Source organism: Rhinolophus hipposideros, assembly GCF_964194185.1.
Source record: "Rhinolophus hipposideros genome assembly, chromosome: 4".
In the NCBI taxonomy this organism is placed as follows: domain Eukaryota; kingdom Metazoa; phylum Chordata; class Mammalia; order Chiroptera; family Rhinolophidae; genus Rhinolophus; species Rhinolophus hipposideros.
Window position 1 is genome coordinate 85814814 of NC_138050.1, and position 19449 is coordinate 85834262.

The window sequence follows — 19449 nt, forward strand, 5'->3', positions numbered from 1 at the left end:
AAGAATTCCCATTTACTAGATTTTGGAATTAGGATTCAAATCTGGCAGTTTGCCACCAAACAGATTTAATCACGTCATCATATTGTCTATGTCAGATGAAAGGGGACTTACTTTCTCTTGGATAAATAGGAAGAATTCTCTGATGTGGAGGAACCATCTACAAAATAAAAAATCTGGTACAGACTTTCTAAGCAGAGGGAATAACACGTGAAAAGTATATAAGGCAAAAAAAAAAAGATATTTTCTAGAGAAAGCAATAGCAAAAACAATGTCTGCGGCTGGAACAAAGAGCAAGTTATATAAAGTCAAGAGGTCCTGTTCAGTGTTTGTGTTTTATTGCATATTCAGTGATTAACCCTTAGAGAAAAATATATGAATTTCTCTTTAAAATGCATGTATGCTTGAATTTCAGTTACAACAGTGGTAATAGCCTCATATAATAATCTTTATATATCCTGTATTAGCAATCTTTCCATTGGGTTTCTATCAACATTAGTTGAATTAATACTATAACAAATAGACTATCATGTATATTAAATACTCAATAAATATTAGCAACTAGTATTACTTTCTAACATGGATAAGGTCTGATCGGTGCTATTCCATTTTTAATATGAAAATTTGGTGTTTATCTCCATAAAATAAAAAGGAAAATAAATGCTAGCAAAATAAAAATGAGAAGTCTATACTCCAACTCAGTGATATGTGAAGATTTAAAAATACATAAATTATCAAATTTAAGAAAAATGAGGAAAAATGAGACAAAAGCAAATGCTAATTTGATTCCATAAGAAAATATCTAAATACAGCCAAAGAAAAAGAGTAAAGACACAGTTAATTAAAACAAACAAATATGAATAATGGAAGCAGCAATCAAACATGAATAGACATATGTCAAGTAATTAAATTGAAGCACATCAAAATGCAATTTTAACTGTAATTAGAAATACATAGTTGTCAAAAATAATATCATTTTGTTAGAAATTAATCTTCGCTTTATAAAAATTAAGTAAACTCAGAGTAAGTAAATACATAGACTTTGAAAACAATATTAATTTGAATTTTATAAATTAATAAAATTTATTACATTAAATAAAAACTTTTCAAAGGCAAAAATTACAAAAATCAATACCAAAAGTCATACTGAGCAATAGAAAATATTTGCAATTCATGTCATAGATAACACTGGGAGAAAAATATTTTTCTATCAAGTGTATTACACGTGTAATATATTAATTCAAATTATGTGCTTATTTCTATTTTTAGGATTTTACTTCAATATGAAAGCTTTTACATTAATGTTAGTTTTCATAGAAACAAAGTTTTTACAACAACACATGTATAAAATATGCCTTTAAAAAGAAATAAAACTTTCTTATTTTCCTAGCAAAACCAAGTACCCTATTAAATGGGAATTCTCTTTAAGATTATTTTATCAAATCCCAATCGGGGTTTAAATTGGAATTGTCTTTTAAAATAAGATTTTGTGACCACAAGTACATATAGCCAAATATTTCATCCAGTTCAATTCCTTTTAACTACCACTACAAGAAAAAGCCAAATATATGCTTTTGACTACATTACATAATTATATTTTATATACTTAATATATAAAACATATATACTTAATGTATCCACATATATTTTACCACAAATACCCATATGTATTGCAGTGCACAATTCACACACACCAAAAAAAAAAAAAAAAAAAAAAAAAACATGAAGAAATTCTAGCCATTTTCTATTGGGTTGCTACAACTTCTTTATTTATGTACAAGATTGTATAGATGAGTGTGTGATAATGTGAACTTGTATCTGAGTATTTTGGGGCTAGTGAAAGCTATCTTTTTATATTAAGTACATTTATATAAGACCATCAAATTAAGAAAAATAGAGATACAGTTATTAAGAGATGAAATATGTCAAAATGGTGGATTGTAAAAGAAACACCCGCTCTCTGTGGAGTAATTGTTCTAATAAAAATTATGTTGATAGTTTTTTATATAGTATATATATAACATTTATCCCTAAAACCTGAAAAATGTTCTTTTGAGTTCAAAGACGTTATGAAAAAAGTAAAACACATATTTTGCTAAATATTATGAAAACGTCATTTGCTTTCTATTTGTATGTGAATGGTGCTTGATACCACTTGGAAGTAAGAAAACAAAGTAGCTAAATAATGAATTGGTTACTAATTATCATTTATATTTTGATCCATGCCCTACTTTAGCACAAATATAATTCTTTTTAATAAGTAAAACCCTAGGGAAATGTCCAAGTAGAGTTTCCTACAGAAGCAGATTTCTATGTCTTAAATATGCATGATTATTAAATTCACAATGTTCTACTTAGGTATAACTGCCATTTAAAACAAAACATTAGCTATCATTTGCATCTTGCCTCAGAAACACAAATATAGATAATAGTGCAAGGCATTTTTTATGGCTTGTTGATTTCACTGACATCTGATTCCCACCTAACGTAAAGGTGATTCAGAAAAAAAGAAAATATGTATGTCTATATATTAAAAGCTTACTGATGGTAAAACATTGACCAACAAATTTGATTAATGTTTCAGCTACTCATCTGTAATTATTTAGCTTTCTGAATTTTCTTAGCTACCTTTTAAAAATATTGTTTTCCAATCCACTGGACATTATTTGTTTACACCCTGAATTGAACCACATATAACACTAAGAGGGTCTTGAAAATACATTCTTTAAGCAACATACTTCCAGAGGGAACCTAGGAAGAGTTGCTTAAAAGAGAATGCATTTTCAAGACCCTCCTCGTGTTACGTATCATCCAATTCTTTGATTTTTTCATTGTAATTCATTCATTTATTCTATGTTCATTTCAATAATTTCTTCTAAAATTCAATAACTGTATCAAAATTTATTTGAACATTTATCCTTTTTCTTTTGTAAGGAGTAACTAATCTCCCTTCTAACTATTGTTTACTCAGTTATTTTCCAGTCTTTTTTTTTCAAGGGAATAAATACAGTAAATATACATTTTTACTTATGCATACATGAAGATAGAATGTGACATCTCACCCAAGGCAGGTACATTCTTGTAGCAATTAAATTCTTCTTCCAACTGGCTGCAATTCTTGAATCAATTTTCATTCTGCGGAGGAAATTGGGAACTTCAAGATGGATGATTATACTAATGCTAGCTATAGGATTTTTACATCAGCAATTGTTTGCTAATTCATACTTGTATTTCCTATTAAAATGCCATTTATTTATATGACACAGGAGAAAATCCTTATATCCTAGGATTTTATGTATTAAAGTTGGATTGAAACATGTAAAATTATCAAACGCATTGTGAGCATGTACATGCACAAAAGAGATGATAGCATTGGCCAAATGCCAGATTGGGAAGTGAAAAAAGCAGTGTTGAGTTGCTAAAAATCATTGGCTGACTAGTGACATAATTAGAATGACTGATTATAATAATAATGAAAGCAGCATTATCATTATCAATACACTACTATGTATTACTTGCTCACCAAGTTCCAAGTAATGTCCTAAAAGTACTATGTGCATTATCTCATGTGAACCCATGTGTTGACATGATGACTCCAATAACTTTTGGGTTAGATACTATTATACACTTTTAAAAAGTTAACTTTCCAGGTCTGACAAAAGATGGTATAGACTCATTTCTCTACTCCTCCCTTCTAAATGCAATTATGTCCACTGAAATATGTCAGCACATAATCATAAAGGGACTTTGAAAGGTGAAAATGTGTTCGGCTAGGGTTCTTAGTGGGTCCTATCCCATATCCTGAGCAGTGGTAGGTAAAAGAGTATGTTTTGCTCAAGGAATAGCTTGGGATTGATTCACAGTTCTGCCAACATCATCAGAGCTTCACATCAAACACAAGGCAGAAATGGCCCAATCACTAGCAGCTTTAGTGTCAGTGGTGTCTTTCTCAAGAATGGGAGAGTCTTACCCTGAGTCAGGGTTGCAGCACTGTTACTAAAGCCTGGCTGTGGATCCATTCCCCTACCTTCCCCCTCCTCCCCCCAGGCAGCATCTGTGAGCCAATCGGCTGGCACACGGGTAAGACCTACACATTATTCTAATTAGGGTGACTGCCTAGTGAAATAGAAGATTAAAATAGAATCAGGAATCTCTGAATATAATATCCAAAATAGCGAGCATACAATTTTTAAAAATCACTTGTCACACCCAAAACCAGAAAAAAAACAGACATTGATGAGCAAAGGCAATCAACTGTTGCCAATACCAAAATAAATCAGATGTTGAAACTCTGACAAAAGTTTTAAAAGAGCCACCAAAAGAAAATACTTCAATAAAAATAACTTTGCTCAAGACAAATTAAAATCAGCAAAAAATAGAAGTTACAAAAAGAAACTAAATGAAATTTATGTAACTGAGAAATACAATAATGATTTGTTGGATGGGCTTAATAGTGGAATGGAAATGACAGAGGATAGAATCAGTGACATGAGGATAGAGCAATAAAATTTACTCCATCTAAACAACAGAGAGAAAATGGACTGAAAATAAAACGTAAAGAGTGTCATGACTTTGTGAGACAAGAACGAAGTTTTAACATTCATATCTTCCTATCATTGATCTCAAAGAGAGTGATTGAAAGAGTGTTTGAAGACAGAATGGTTGAAATCTCCCCAAATTTGATGAAATACATAAAATATGTATATCCAAGGAGCTGAGTGAACTACATATAAGGTAAACCTAAATAACCCATACCATATCACCCACCATCACAATTAAAGTTATGAAAACTAAATAGACAGAAAAAAAATCTTAAGAACAGCTAGAGAAAATCAATGGATTGCATATAAAAGAGCTCCAATTTGAATGGCAGGCGCTTTCTTCTTTGAAATCATGAAAGCCAGAGGAAACAGCACAACATTTTTCAAGTGCTGAAAGAAAAGAATGTTACCTGGAAATACTTTACCTGAGGAAATTTCACTTCAAGAATTAAGAGGGAATGAAGACTTACATGGATGAAAGAAAACTAACAGGATTTGTCATCCTGAAACAATGGCTAAAGAACAATACTACAAACAGAAAGAAAATGATAACAGCAGCAGATCACAAACTTCAGAACTGAAAGAAAAATAGAATGGGTAAATGATAGGGATAAATATAATAGACTGCCTTCATTTATATGAGTTTCTAAATCACGTCAGATAGCTGAAGCAAAAATTATATTTGATGTGCTTATTATACCAGTGTGCTGTTAAAAGTTATGTATGTGTGCTGTAGTCAAGTGTTTCAGAACTATGCTTGCTAGCTTTGTTGAAAACTGTTATATAAGTGAATGGACCAAAATAATTAGTTTTGGTTCACCCTACTTCGTCCAGTATTTCATTAGACATTCATAAAGGTTATGACAAAATAAACTATGGATGGCATATATGTCCTGTCACAGATTCCTACTTGCCAAGTGGTTGTGACAGAACTGATTACAGAAAGATGAACTATAAATTCTTAAGTTTGCATTCCCTTCTCTACCACAAACCTCACCATGTTTTCAACCACCACATTTTCCCATTCAGGTTCATTATCCTTTTCTGGCATCTACAAATATGTATTCGAATGCTGTTGTACAAGTAACCAGTTCTGTAATACATTAGTCGTAGCTACTTTCTCTACTACCTCAGTGAAGGATGTCACCATTGCCTGCCATCTGATACAGTTATAACACTTATCCTCCACTCAACCGTTCCATCTGTACTATGGTCACCATGCTGTTACTTGTACTTTTGAAAAACAAATCACATGTTTAGCCTCATGTAATTGATTAAACTCCAGCCATGATAAATGGGTGCAATGTCAGACTGATCTTCCAGGGTATTTTCAGTATCTCAGTGGCCCTTTGCCATTTCAACCATTTCCTTTAGAGATTCTTGGCCACTGAATTTTATGATGAGAATATCCTCTGCTCCATACTCAGTAGAATTTTATATCACATGTTTTAATCGTCTGAAAAAATCTTGACCAGTAAAGAATTATTCAATTTTTTTTTCTTCTAGATCAAAAAGCAAATGAGAGAGAAGACTGAGAGACAAAAATGAAATGGTTCATTTATATATCCTAACTGTTTTATAGGAAAAATGTTTCAAATGTATGCGAAAAGTTTTCAGTTTACAGTTTATGACTACAAGGGCCATATGTTTCCCTCCTCTCCTTCACACCACCGATTAAATCTGGGAGGGTGTCTTATGTATATTCAGGTGTTAAATAATGCCTGATTTTGATGTTTTAAAGAATAAATTATGGTGGTTCTCAGCCCGTGGCTTGGGAGAACTCTCCTCCTTTTCTCTTCTTTCAATCATTTGCATATCTAAAATATCTCCCTAAAGTTAGAAGAAGAAGGAAGGAGAGGAGAAGGAAAAGAGAAGGAGAGGGAAAACAATGATCTGTTCTTTGAAATTCATGTTGCAAGACACTATCAATTTATCACGTCATCCATGTGGAGATACCCTGGTTACTAGCTCCTGTGTTTTAGGTATCCTCTCAATTGCTACTCCTGTCAACAGTCTTTAAAAATGTCTGTATCCATTTGACTAATCCTTATTTAAACCACATTTAGAGTGAAGCTCTGTCATCTGAGACTCCAACAAGATATATAAAGTGTCAACATGTTTCTGAGTTAAATGGATATGGGCAAGAAACTATCCAGGCAAAAGTCATCTCTGTCACGTCAAGGGAAGGAAACAATCTGAGGACAATAAGTGGATAACTTATATCCAGTCACAAATAAAACTTGTATGACAAGATTTATATCAATACAGGATCATATACCTCAAATGGGTATTTAACACTGTCTAACAACTCTACAGAAATTCCGCAACAATTTTCCTTTCCAAAATTCCAAGTTGACTGTTTCAGATGTTGTCCACTCTCCTCCTCCTTACATCATTGCTTATTCTCTTCCGGTTATTTTGCTTCAAGCATCATTGAGAAAAATAGAAGCTCTCCGGTATGAACTTCCTGTATCTTCCCACCTCCAAATCTTCAGTATCCACTTCCCTTACATCTGAAGCTTCCTCCTCATTTTCCCTATCTGTGTACACGGATCATGTGTCCCTCCGTCTGTCAATGACCAATCCTCTCACTTGTGCTCTAAATCACCTTATTCCATCATCAAGGGATGGTTTTTATTTGTTTGTTTGCACATATTGTCTTTCACTTTTGAATTATCAAGCTCTGACTCGTTATTGCTGCATCCCAGAAGGATACACATTGGCTCTGAGATCTCTGAAATCTGCTTTCTAAAAGGAAACAACAAAAGTAGACCCTCTCCCTGCAACTGAACCCACCACACATTTTTTTAATTCTTTCTCCTTCTGTATTATTGTTTCATACTCTATGATTTTTTTTCCGTGACCTTATTCAAAACAGTGATTTACTCAACTGTTCCTAATGCTTCAATGCCAATTCACTGTTAACTCACTGTGATCTGATGTATGTGTTTTCTTTTCCAACTAGTCCACAAAGGTAGCTTTTGTTTCCAAGGACAGTAATGGCTTTTATCTTGAAACATCGAATTGAGCCTTTTCTGACCTCAGTTTATTCTACCTCTGCCAGCTTTCCACAGAACCAATTTCTATCTCCTTCCTACAATGCACATGTCTCAGTTTCTATGAAACGTTACTCATATGTTAATGTGCCTTTTTTAGTATTTCTTCTCAAATATTACTTCTTGAGTCCAGCCTTTCCATTATGCATCCCCTCAGGCTGTGAAAATGGAACTCTACTACCATACACTTCTCTTCTTAAGTAATGTGTGTTATTTCCACATGTATTCTGACAACTTTCAAACTTGACTCTCCAGGTCAGTCCTCTCCTATGAAGTTCCTTCACATTTATATATTACACTGTCTACTTGACATATCTGATTTGATACTTTATAGCCATCACAAAATCAGAGTGTGTAAATGCAATTGCTAATCCCTAGTAACCAACCCCCAAAATATTTCTCTTTCAGTGCTCATAAAACTATCAAATTTCTTAAGCCAGGCATAGTAACTCATAGTAACCCTAAAATTCCCTCACTCTTTTCTATGATTCCATCAGAAAGTTCTATGGGTTCTACTCTTAGAATAAAAATTGTATCTGTTTACTTCTCTGCCTCTCCACTGCCACCATCTTAGTCCCAGTTATCAACATGGATTTGTCCATTTGCCCATTTGTCCAGTTGAACTACATTAGCTTTCTAATCCATATTTCTATTTACACTATTACTTACAGGCAAATTATTCTATGCATACCGTGTTTCTCTGAAAATAAGACCTAACCAGAAAATAAGCCCTACCATGATTTTTCAGGATGACATCCCATGAACGTAATGCATCTTTTGAGCAAAGATTAACATAAGACCTGGTCTTATTTTTGGGGAAACACGGTAGCAATCAAAATAATACCATAAAATTCTAAATTAGATCATATTTCCTCTCTGATTAATTCCCTAAAATAATAATAAAAGTCATTCTCTTTACTATGGCCTAGGAGAGCCCAATTCACCTGTCAAGTTATTCAACATCATTTCATGTCCAACTTCCTTTAATAACTTTATTAGACACACTGGCCTTCTGGTAGCTGTTGCATTATACCAAGCTCTTCTATCACTGAGAGATTTTGAACCTACACCTTCCTTATGCATGGCATTATCTTTCCTTATTATTTTAAATAACTGGTTTCCCCGCACATTTTTGACCTTAGATAAAACATCACCCCAATGGATAGTATTATCTAAGAACCTATAACAACATATATTTAGTTCATTTCTAATCTATTTTTTTTGTTTATTGTCTTCCCACACTCCTTTCTTATACATATTTTAATTATCTCCCATATAACAGCAGTGACTGCAATAACGTGCATTCCTACTCATATGATTAAACATTACTTCTGGATGTGGAAATAGGATATTATTCTTTCCTTTGTAAAGATCCAGCACCCACAAAGGTTAGGTCAAATCTTAGGAGCCCATTGCAAAGAAAAAGGTCTATGGAGAGTTCCATTTGAAGGTGTGTGTGTGTGTGTGTGTGTGTGTGTGTGTGTGTGTGTGTGTATGTATGTGTTTTCATGCATGTGCATAACATAATGCAACAGAGTTGGAGGGAGTACTACAAGTGTGTTTCTGGGGAAAACTGGAAGGTCAAAATCAGAAGAATTTCAGAAAATTAGATGTAAAATTCAATTTATAATCACAAAGAATGCAACAATGACAAGGTCATAACTAGGATGGGTTGATAAGAATCTGATCGAGTAATTTAGTATAAGATAAAAATGGTGATACATAATTCTTAGATAGTGTCTGGCTGTTGAAATTCTATATATCTATGCACATCAATGAATCTGTGACACATACAAAAATTTTGCAGGATTGCTACCTCTTTGGCCTTTACCTTCCTAATTTAGATCTGTTTTCTTATCTCGAAATTTCATATTACCAGTTAAGATCAATTTCTTACGCTTAATAATTAGGCCTCCTGCTATGCTGTTAGCTGTAGAATTTCTAATAATTTTAGCACTCGTTGTAGTTATTATTTTCTGGCCTTGATTTGCAGGATCCCACTGACCACACTTGTTCCTACATCCTTGCCAGTATTAGGAGAATATTTCCTTCCTTTCATCCTTTCTTTCCTCCTTTCTTTCTTTACTTCCATAAAAACTATTAAATATCATTAATGAGAGCCATTCTAACTGTGTGAGTTGTTATTGCATTGGGATTTTTATTTTCATTTCTCTGATGATTAGTGATGTTGAGAATCTTTTCATGTCTATTGGCCATCCATATGTCCTCTTTAGAGAAATGTCTATTCACATCCTCTGTCCAATTTTAATTGGATTGTTTGGTTTTTTGTTGTTGAGTTGTATGAGTTCCTTATATATTTTTGGCTTTATCCTTTTATCAGAGGCTTTGTTTGCAAAATTCTTCTCCTATTCTGTTGGTTGCCTGTTTATTTTGTCGATGGTTTCTTTTGCTGTGCAGAAGCTTTTTAGTTTGATATAGTCCCATTCATTTATTTTAGCTTTTACTTCCCTTGCATTTGAGGTAAAATTCATAAAATCCTCTTTGAACCCAAAGTTCATAAGAAAACATGAAACACTGCCATTTGTGGCAACATGGATGGATCTTGAGATTATTATACTAAGTGAAATAAGTCAGACAGAAAAAGTCGAGAACCATATGATTTCTCTGATGTGTGGATATGAAACTGAAAGCAATGAAGGAACAAGACAAACAAATAAAGAAACAAAAACTCATAGACACAGACAATAGTTTAGTGGTTACCAAAGGGTGAGGGGGGAAGGAAGGGGGTGAAGGTAAATGGGATCAAATATATGGAGATGGAAGGAGAACTGATTCTGGGTGATGAGCACACAAAGTGGTATATGGATAATGTGCTACAGAATTGTACACCTGAATCCTATGTAACTTTACTAACCGCTGTTAACTCCAATAAACTTTAATTAAAAAAAATAATATCTACAATGTGAGGAACTGTTACAAGATACACTGGTAAACACAATGGGGAGTTCCTGCATTCAAATTGCTAGATATAGGTGCAGAATAAAAGACAATAAAAGTGAAAATTAATGACATATATCAAGTTGTCATAAATTCTAAAATAGAAACAAAAAAATAACATGGAGTCTTTTTGGACTGAGTGTTCAGAGGAGGAAATTATCTTTACTCTGATAACCAAATTTGAATGAGCTTAAAGCCATATGAAGATCTTGGAAAAAGGTTATACCAAGTAAAGGGAACTGGAAATATGAAGATAATTGGATATAAATGAACTTGTCATTTCAAGGACCAGAGAAAACAGTGCGTTGGAGCTTAGTGATTGGAAGACAGGGTTAGTGAGCAGGTGACATTCTTAAGTTGGCAGGAGCCACATCAGGAAGGCAAGAAGTCTGAAGTGTATTCTATGTGTATGAAAATTATTGCATAGTTCTGTTCAGATGAAGGACATGAGTAATTCATACATTTAAAGGATCCTTGTGCCTGACATAATGGAGACATGAGAATTGTTTCATATGGCAAATATCTCTGTGACAATCAGAAAGGTCTGACAGCGTGAAGAAGCAGAATAGAAATAGAGAGCAGAGAGGATGAATCACTCTTTATTAGAGAATTGATAAAATCTAGTTGTAACTAAATGAAAAATCTTTTTTCTGGTACTGCCCATGGCTCTTTTACTTTTTGTCTTTTTGAGTCTTTGCCATGACTGTGCCCTCTTAGTCATGTCTATTGCCAACATCAGTAAAATGCCAACTTTTCTCTAATAAGATGACTTTAGGTTAATTGTAAAAGACATACAAAATCTTCCTGAAATTATTTAAACTAGAAATGAAGTTATATCCATCAACTTCATTTTCTGTTTACTCTTACACATATGTATAATTCAGGGATTTGAATTCCTCCCTTTAAATAAAGCTCTGCAATATATCCATTGTCTTTTGTAGGAAATATTGTTTCCCATTTCATTCTGTGCTGAGATTCGCCACTCTTACTCATTTCTGTTACACTGTTATGTGAAGCATATGTCTTATTTTGTTGTGGTCAGTAGATAGATATACATGAAACTTAACAAGGTCTCTAATTGGAACAGGAGTCATTGACTGCTTCAGCATACTTTTAATGGAAGGTGTCCCTTATGTTGACAGATGTTCATAATGACACTTGTTAGAAATGTCATGCTTACTAACATTTATACCCGAGGTCAGTAAATTATGTCTCCACAACTTGTTTTTGTAGTCTTGAAACACATCCGCACCCATTTGCTTAAGTATTGTCGATAGCTGGTTTGTGATAGCTACAAGGCCGAATTGGGAAGTTGTGATAGAAACTTAGGATCGCAGGACAGGAGCATACATATTGCATGGTCACACATATCTTATGATTTTTAAATCTATTATAATCATGCCTTATATATGTCTAGAATATTGGAATTTGCAAATAATTTTAATAACTTGCGTCATTTTTTTCCAAAATTCTGTGAATTAGGTATTATCTTTTTTCACATAAACACCTGGGAAGTTAAGTGATATGTCCAAGATACAAACTTAAAAATTAGCAGAGCAAAAAAAGTTATTTATAGATCTATGCATAAAGTCTTTTCAAATAAACAAAGAAATTGAATCATTTGTAGTTGGACCATGTCATTTCTAAATAGCCCAAATAAGCCTCCTTGTAATATTGTAAAAAGTTGATGTAATATTAAAAATCAACATTCTATTTTCCTGAATACAAAATTGTCAGGTCAGAAACAATTACACTAATCAAACATACTCCTGGCTAGAGTTAATTAATGCAATGAAATTAATTTTAAATTGCCTTTCATTTAGTTAAAGAAATAATGCTGATTATGATGATGGTTTTTAATCTCCAATCATGTTTTTCCAACTCTCAAATTCGTAGTTTTAATTCATCAGTAATACTTTTATATATGAAGAAAGTTGTCTATTCATATACTTGAAGATAAATGGATTTGGGATTAAGCCAATTATAACTTAAAAGCTTTGTTTTCTGTAACATTTGTGCTGAATTCAACTTTGATGAAAATAAGTTACAATGTGTAATAATGACAAAAAAATCATTCATTGAATTATATTTTTTCCAAGTGTGACACAACATGATTCAATGATAAATATTCTGAAAAGTTAGGAGAATTAAAATAATTGTTTAATGTCTTTAATTATATTATTGAAATCGTTGATGGGAGTGATAATTTTTTTTTTCCTTTTATCTATCACAGACTTAACACATAGTAGATGTGTTAAAATAACATTTTAAAAATACAATGATTAAAGACATAAAAATAAATTGTCCTAAAATAGAAAATGATCAGAATTGAGAAAAAAAGATAAGAGTGGATTACATATGGCAATAGTAAATTTATATTCTAGATGCCATTTAGAAATTGCAATCCTATGATTATAACCTGTATCCATTTCTTTAAATCTGTAAACCTTTATATTTTCACCTCAAATCAAAATATATGTAATTAACAGTGTTCTAATCAGCACGGAAAGTAGAAATTTCCCACTTCAAGGAAAGTATACACTATAAGAATTAAGCAGGCATAGATTATAAGATATTTTCTATTCCATAATATAAAGGCATGTTTTGAATCTTTACCTTAACTGTTTCAGAGTAGATGGTAAGAGTCAGATGGTGCCATTTTTTAGTCATTGAGAATCATTGTGGAGGATGAGCTATAGAGTTTTTCTTATTTCTATTGAAAACGTGTAGATTACTGTTTAAAAAGACAAGAAATGGGTATAGGGGAACTAAAATGACAGGATTCCTGTTTAATGATTTTAGCTCTACTACATGCAATGTGTAATTGAGAACCATAATTACATATTTATAATCATGGTACAGGATATTTTACTCCAGTTAGATTAAGTTTCATTTAGTTTTATTTTGTATTATTTATTGGTTGATTTCTGAAGCACATAGGTGTATATTTTACAGGAAACATAGTTATTATCTATAAATATGTAAAATTTGACATTTACATTTTTGGCTTTGTATTTTACTTATAGCATTTAGGTAAAATGCACTTATACTCACAGTTTAAAAACTAATAAGAGTAAAATACTATTCATGCAAATAGCATATGTGATAGTAATTATGGTTTTAGGGCATGCTTTACAAAAGTATTAGACTGAATTACTTCTTAGAGCTGTTAGAGAATAATTGATGTCAATTTGAAATGATATTACAAATTATCTTGTTTCTTAAAGACTTCCAGAAAGAAGTAAGTGAAGGTTAAATTCCCAACTCATTTTATAAGCCCGGAATAACTTCAATATCAAAATTTGTCTAGACAATTTTAAGAGGGGAAAATAACAGTTGAATTAATATCTGAGAAACAATGAATTGCACATTAGCAAAAGGGGAAAAAGTGAAAATCTATATCTCAATTGATAGAAAAATATAAAAATTTTATTCTTGCTGATGCTGCAAGGTAAAAATAACATGAAACAGAATGTCTTTAATCCTACAATGAATATCTCAGAAAAAGTATAACATAGCAACTTTTGAACAAAACCATATTTAATGGAAAAATATAGAATGATATTCCTCTGAGTGTAGGAACAAAATAAAAAAAAAGTTTTCTGTAATAATTTCTATTTCACATTGCACTTAGATTGCTCATATATGTATATATGTATGAATATATACACATGTATACATACACACATACATACATACTCATATATTTGTGTATATATACATACATATATACATATTTAAGATGAAATGATTCAGTCTTAAATAAAGAGGGAAATAGTGTCATTTAAACAACAGTGAATAATCTGGAGGGCATTATGAAAATATAAATAAACCATACATAGAAAGACAAATAGTGCATGATGTCACTTAAATGTGCAATATTAACAATGACAAAAAGAAGTTGAACTGTTAGTTACAGAGTAAAATTGTGGCATAGGCAGGGGTAGAGAGGGAGGAGAGTCATTGATTAAAGAATATAAACTTTCAGTCTTCTAGTTATAAAATGAATAAGTTCTGGAAACCTCATGTACAGAATGATGACTATAATTAATAATATGTATTGTGTCCTTGAGATATGCTAAAAGAGTTCAGATCTCAAGTTCTCACACCACACATACAGTAAAGGTAACTATGCGAGGTAAAGGTATGTTAATTAGCTTGATTGCAATAATCATTTCATAATATATACATATATCAAACATCACAATATACACCACATATATATATATGTATATATAACATGAATATATGTATTTTATAAATATATATGTATATTTATGAATATATATAATACATAAATATATATAATACATAAATATATGTATTACAAATAAATCTGTATATATTTATAAATAATATATGATATGTACTATATTATAAATAATATAAAATATATAAATTTATAAATAATATATAATCATATATTATATATTATATAATACATATATATTACATACAAATACATACATACATATATATAATATATGTTAATCATACCTCAATAAAGCTGGAAAAATCTTAAAATAATAATTTCAATTCTCTAGCAATCAGCATCAATTTAGTAGTTGGATTTCCTACTTGAGTACTTTAAAGCATTAGCTTTAAATTCACTATCAGAACAAGATCATATCATCACTACCAGTTAACATTGTTTTAGATGATAGAACACATTTAGAAAGAATGAATTCTGAGATATGGAAAGTGAAAATATTACCATTATTTCTGATGTTATGGTATTTTTACCTGGAAAACACATTTATAAACAATAAAATAAATCACGAAGATTTCTAGATAGAAACAAATAAGCAAGCAAAAAGATTGATATCTCTTAGGACTGAAAATAATTTTACAATTATACTTTTCTAAAGCAAATGCACTGAGAAAAGGAAAGTCAGAAATCTGGACTCAGAAAGTGCCCTGTCTAAAGTTTAGTGAAGCTGAGGGGAAAGTTAATGCCATCTTGGTCACTAGTTTAGGAAAAATAAATAAATAAATAAAAATTAAAAAAAATATATATTATATGTATATATATATGTTTATTTTTTTTTCCAGCAGATTAAGTGGGCTAAAGGAATGTAAGATGACTAAAGCAGTAGATTTTAGGTTGGCCACTTATAGTCAAACCAGACTCTATGATGGTTTTGAACCACCTTGCAACGGCCATCATCATAAAGCCTCCACAATTCCGAATTCCTGGTGGGCTCCAAAACTGTTCAGTGCCATTCAGTTGGTTGCCTCTTTGTTTTGTTGATGGTTTCTTTTGCTCTGCAGAAATTTTTTAGTTTGATATAGTCCCATTTATTTGTTTTTGATTTTACCCCCCTTACCTTTGAGGTCAAATTCATAAAATCCTCTCTAAGGCCAAGGTCCATTAGTTTAGTACTTATGCTTTCTTCTATGCAATTATTGTTTCAGGTCTGATGTTTATATCCATTTTGAGTTAATTTTGATATAGCAGTCTAGTTTCATTCTTAATATGTGGCTTTCCAATTTCCCCAGCACCATTTACTGAAGAGGCTGTCTTTTCTGCTCTTTACGTTTTTGGCTTCTTTCTTGAAAATTTGCTACCGACACCATTGGAGAGGTACTAATATCCAAAATATATAAAGAACTCATGCAACTAAATAACAACAACAAAAAAAAAACAGTCTAATTAATTTAAAAAATGCACAGAGGACCTGAACAGATACTTCTCCAAGAAGACATACAAACATCCAACAGATATTAAAAAAAATTAAAAAATGCTTACCTTCACTAGCTAGTAGGGAAATGTGAATCAATATTGTAATGAGAAATCATCTTACACCTATTAGAATGGCTATTAGAGTAGAGAGGTTGTAGAGTAAAAGGAACCCTCATACACTGCTGGTAGGAATCTAAATTGGTACAATCACTATAGAAAACACTATGGAGTTTCCTCAAAAACTAAGAATAGAGTTGCCATACAACCCAGCAATCCCTCTTCTGGGTATCTACCCCCAAAATTGAAAACATTTATCCATAAAAATTTATTTACCACTATGTTCATTGCTGCATTATTAATAGTGTCTATGACATGGAAATAACTAAACTGTCCTTCAATAGCTGATTGGATAAAGAAGATGTGGTGCATATATAGATTGGGATATTACTCAGCCAGAGGAAAAGATGAAATACTGCCATTTGTGACAACCTGGATGGATCTTGAGATTGTCATGCTAAGCAAAATAACCCAGACAGAAAAAATTGAGAACCATAAGACTTCACTCATATGTGGCATATATAACTGAAAGCTACAAATGAGTAAGACAAAGAAAAAAAAATCATAGATACAGCCAACAGTTCAGTTGTTACCCGAGGGTAAGGGGTGAGGGGAATTGTAGAACAGGGTACCGGGAATCCAGTATATGGTGATGGAAGGAGAACTGATACTGCGTAGGAACACACAATGTAATATATGGATGATGTATTACAGAAATGTAACCAATATAATTTCACTAACCCATGTCACCCCAATAAATTTAATAAGGATAAAATATTCAGTGCCTAGGGTGATCCACATATACAGTAGGAATGCTAGCATCCAGCTTCTTTACATACTAAAATTTTGTTTGGACACTGGATCCTCTGATAAAGTTACTGATTGAAAAAAGGCCTTTATGACAGAGTTTGCCAGAAAAAAAATAGTAGAAATAGCAAAATCAACAGTAACGCTACCTCCACTTCCCAAAACATTTCAACTCTTAAATAATGTATCTAATTCTCTAAACCCAAATCACAATTTACTACAATAAAATGTAGGGATATATAATTTAGCTTTCTTGACTCTGTAATATTTAGGCACAGTAGGAATGCTGAATAGAATTGAAATGCAAACCCAATATACTCATTCCCTAAAAGGTACAGTGGTCATTTCTCAAATTTTATAGATGGGCAGAAATATCACTTAGAGCACAGTAGTTTCATACACTGTATTTATAGGATATTTGCTGACAGAGAAAGGAGTTTGCTAATATAGAGAAGATAAGCTATGATATTTTATATGATATTTTATATTATATGATATTTTAGAACCTGATATACAAACATCAGAATTAGTAGAGACTATGGCAAATCAGCAACACCAAAGTGATTCACATTCAATTACATTGTATTTACTTTTTGTACAACATGCATGGAGAATACAGGTTAGAAAACATTTTAATTATAAATTACCAATTTGCAAACTCTTTGTCTCTTGAAAGAAGTACTGTCCAGGAATGAAACAGGCTGGGCTCTAGTCCTTATTCTGCCACTCTCAAGTTAGCCCTACTACAGTTAGCCCTACTACAGTTAGCCTTACTACAGTAGTTACTTCATCTGTAAAATTAACAGGTTTGAACAGGAAGCCTCATACATGGCATGTAAGGAGGTGAGTGAAAGATGTTTTATTTCACATATGCATCTAAAAAAGCAATATTGAATTCTTTCAGCCCTAAAAGGAAAACTTTTCATATGTAATAGAAGAACTTAAGCTAATATACAGTTATATTTAATAATTTTGCATTTTTTAAGGCTATTTTAGTTTGGCATTGAAGAACATTAGTGTGAAATTCTAAGTCAGGCTTTAAAAGTTTAAATCCAGTCTGACATCTGGACAGAATGTTAGTTTTAGCTGAAGGGTATTCTTTGTCTATCAATTTCATTTTATATAGTCATTTGTAATATATAACATTCAAAATGTATCTAGGAGAGAAAAAATAAGTTTGGTATATTCATGTTATATAAAGGTGCCAAATGAAGTTTTGGGAAAATAACTTTTATAAATGGAATTGCATAAATTTTCTCCCTTTTAATTAAACACACTTATTATGTATATCCTATTGTCCAAATATAAAGTGATTCACCAAGCCACCTGTTAGTTCAAATACATTACACATCATAAATATTTGCTAATTTAAAAAAAATCTGATTAAATTAGTATTTCGATATTTTAATTCAGATCTCTGGGAGTTTATGTAGTGATTTGGAATCATGTTACATTATTATGTTAAATACTTCTCTCCAAAGTATTCATTTCAAATTTACCACAAACTTGTTCTGACTACCATGAAAATTCAGGAAATTGATTTCTGAATAATTTACTTTGCTTCCTATATGCTACCATGTTTTTACTATAAACCTAAAACCCCATAGAATGAAACTTACTAAATTCTACTTAAAATTTCATGTCAAAGTCTTGTATATTTTCAGTAGATGGGAAAGTTTATGGATTTGAAACTCTCATCTGGTTAGTCCCAAACCTATATTAAGAGTATTGATGCTTTTCCTTCACTGTTTACCATAATTTTAGAAAATTAGTTGTTTCATCCTCTATTTATAATAGATCATGTGCTATTAATATTTTTTACTAAAGCACTACTTATGATTAGAAGAATACTTCAGACATTATCATTTTTTTCAAGAAACATCTGTACAAAGAATGCATGAATGAAGAATGAATGGATAGATGAATGAATGAATTAGAATAAATGAATGAATGAATGAATGAATGAATGAATGAGATTCCCTTTGTAGTTAGAATTCAACTTGCAAATGCTGCTATAAGTCTGATAAGCAACTTTCCCATCAGGCAGATTCTTACATAAGAATATTTAGGACTTCATTTGGGGGACCATAAGAGTTTGACTTCAAATTGTAAAAGCAATAAAGTTTATATAGGTAACGGTGAGCTCACTCAATAAAGTAGTTTGCCTGTGTGATGTATTTAGGTCACTAAATCCTTAATTTCTGATGTTTTAGTTGGTATTATATTGACCATCACAAATCTTCTCCCTCTTTATTCTGTTTTGAATAACACCCAGGGTCACAAAAGGAACAATTATGGGATGAACTTCTGTAAAATCCTATAACGTACAGTAATTTCTCTCAGGCTCTCA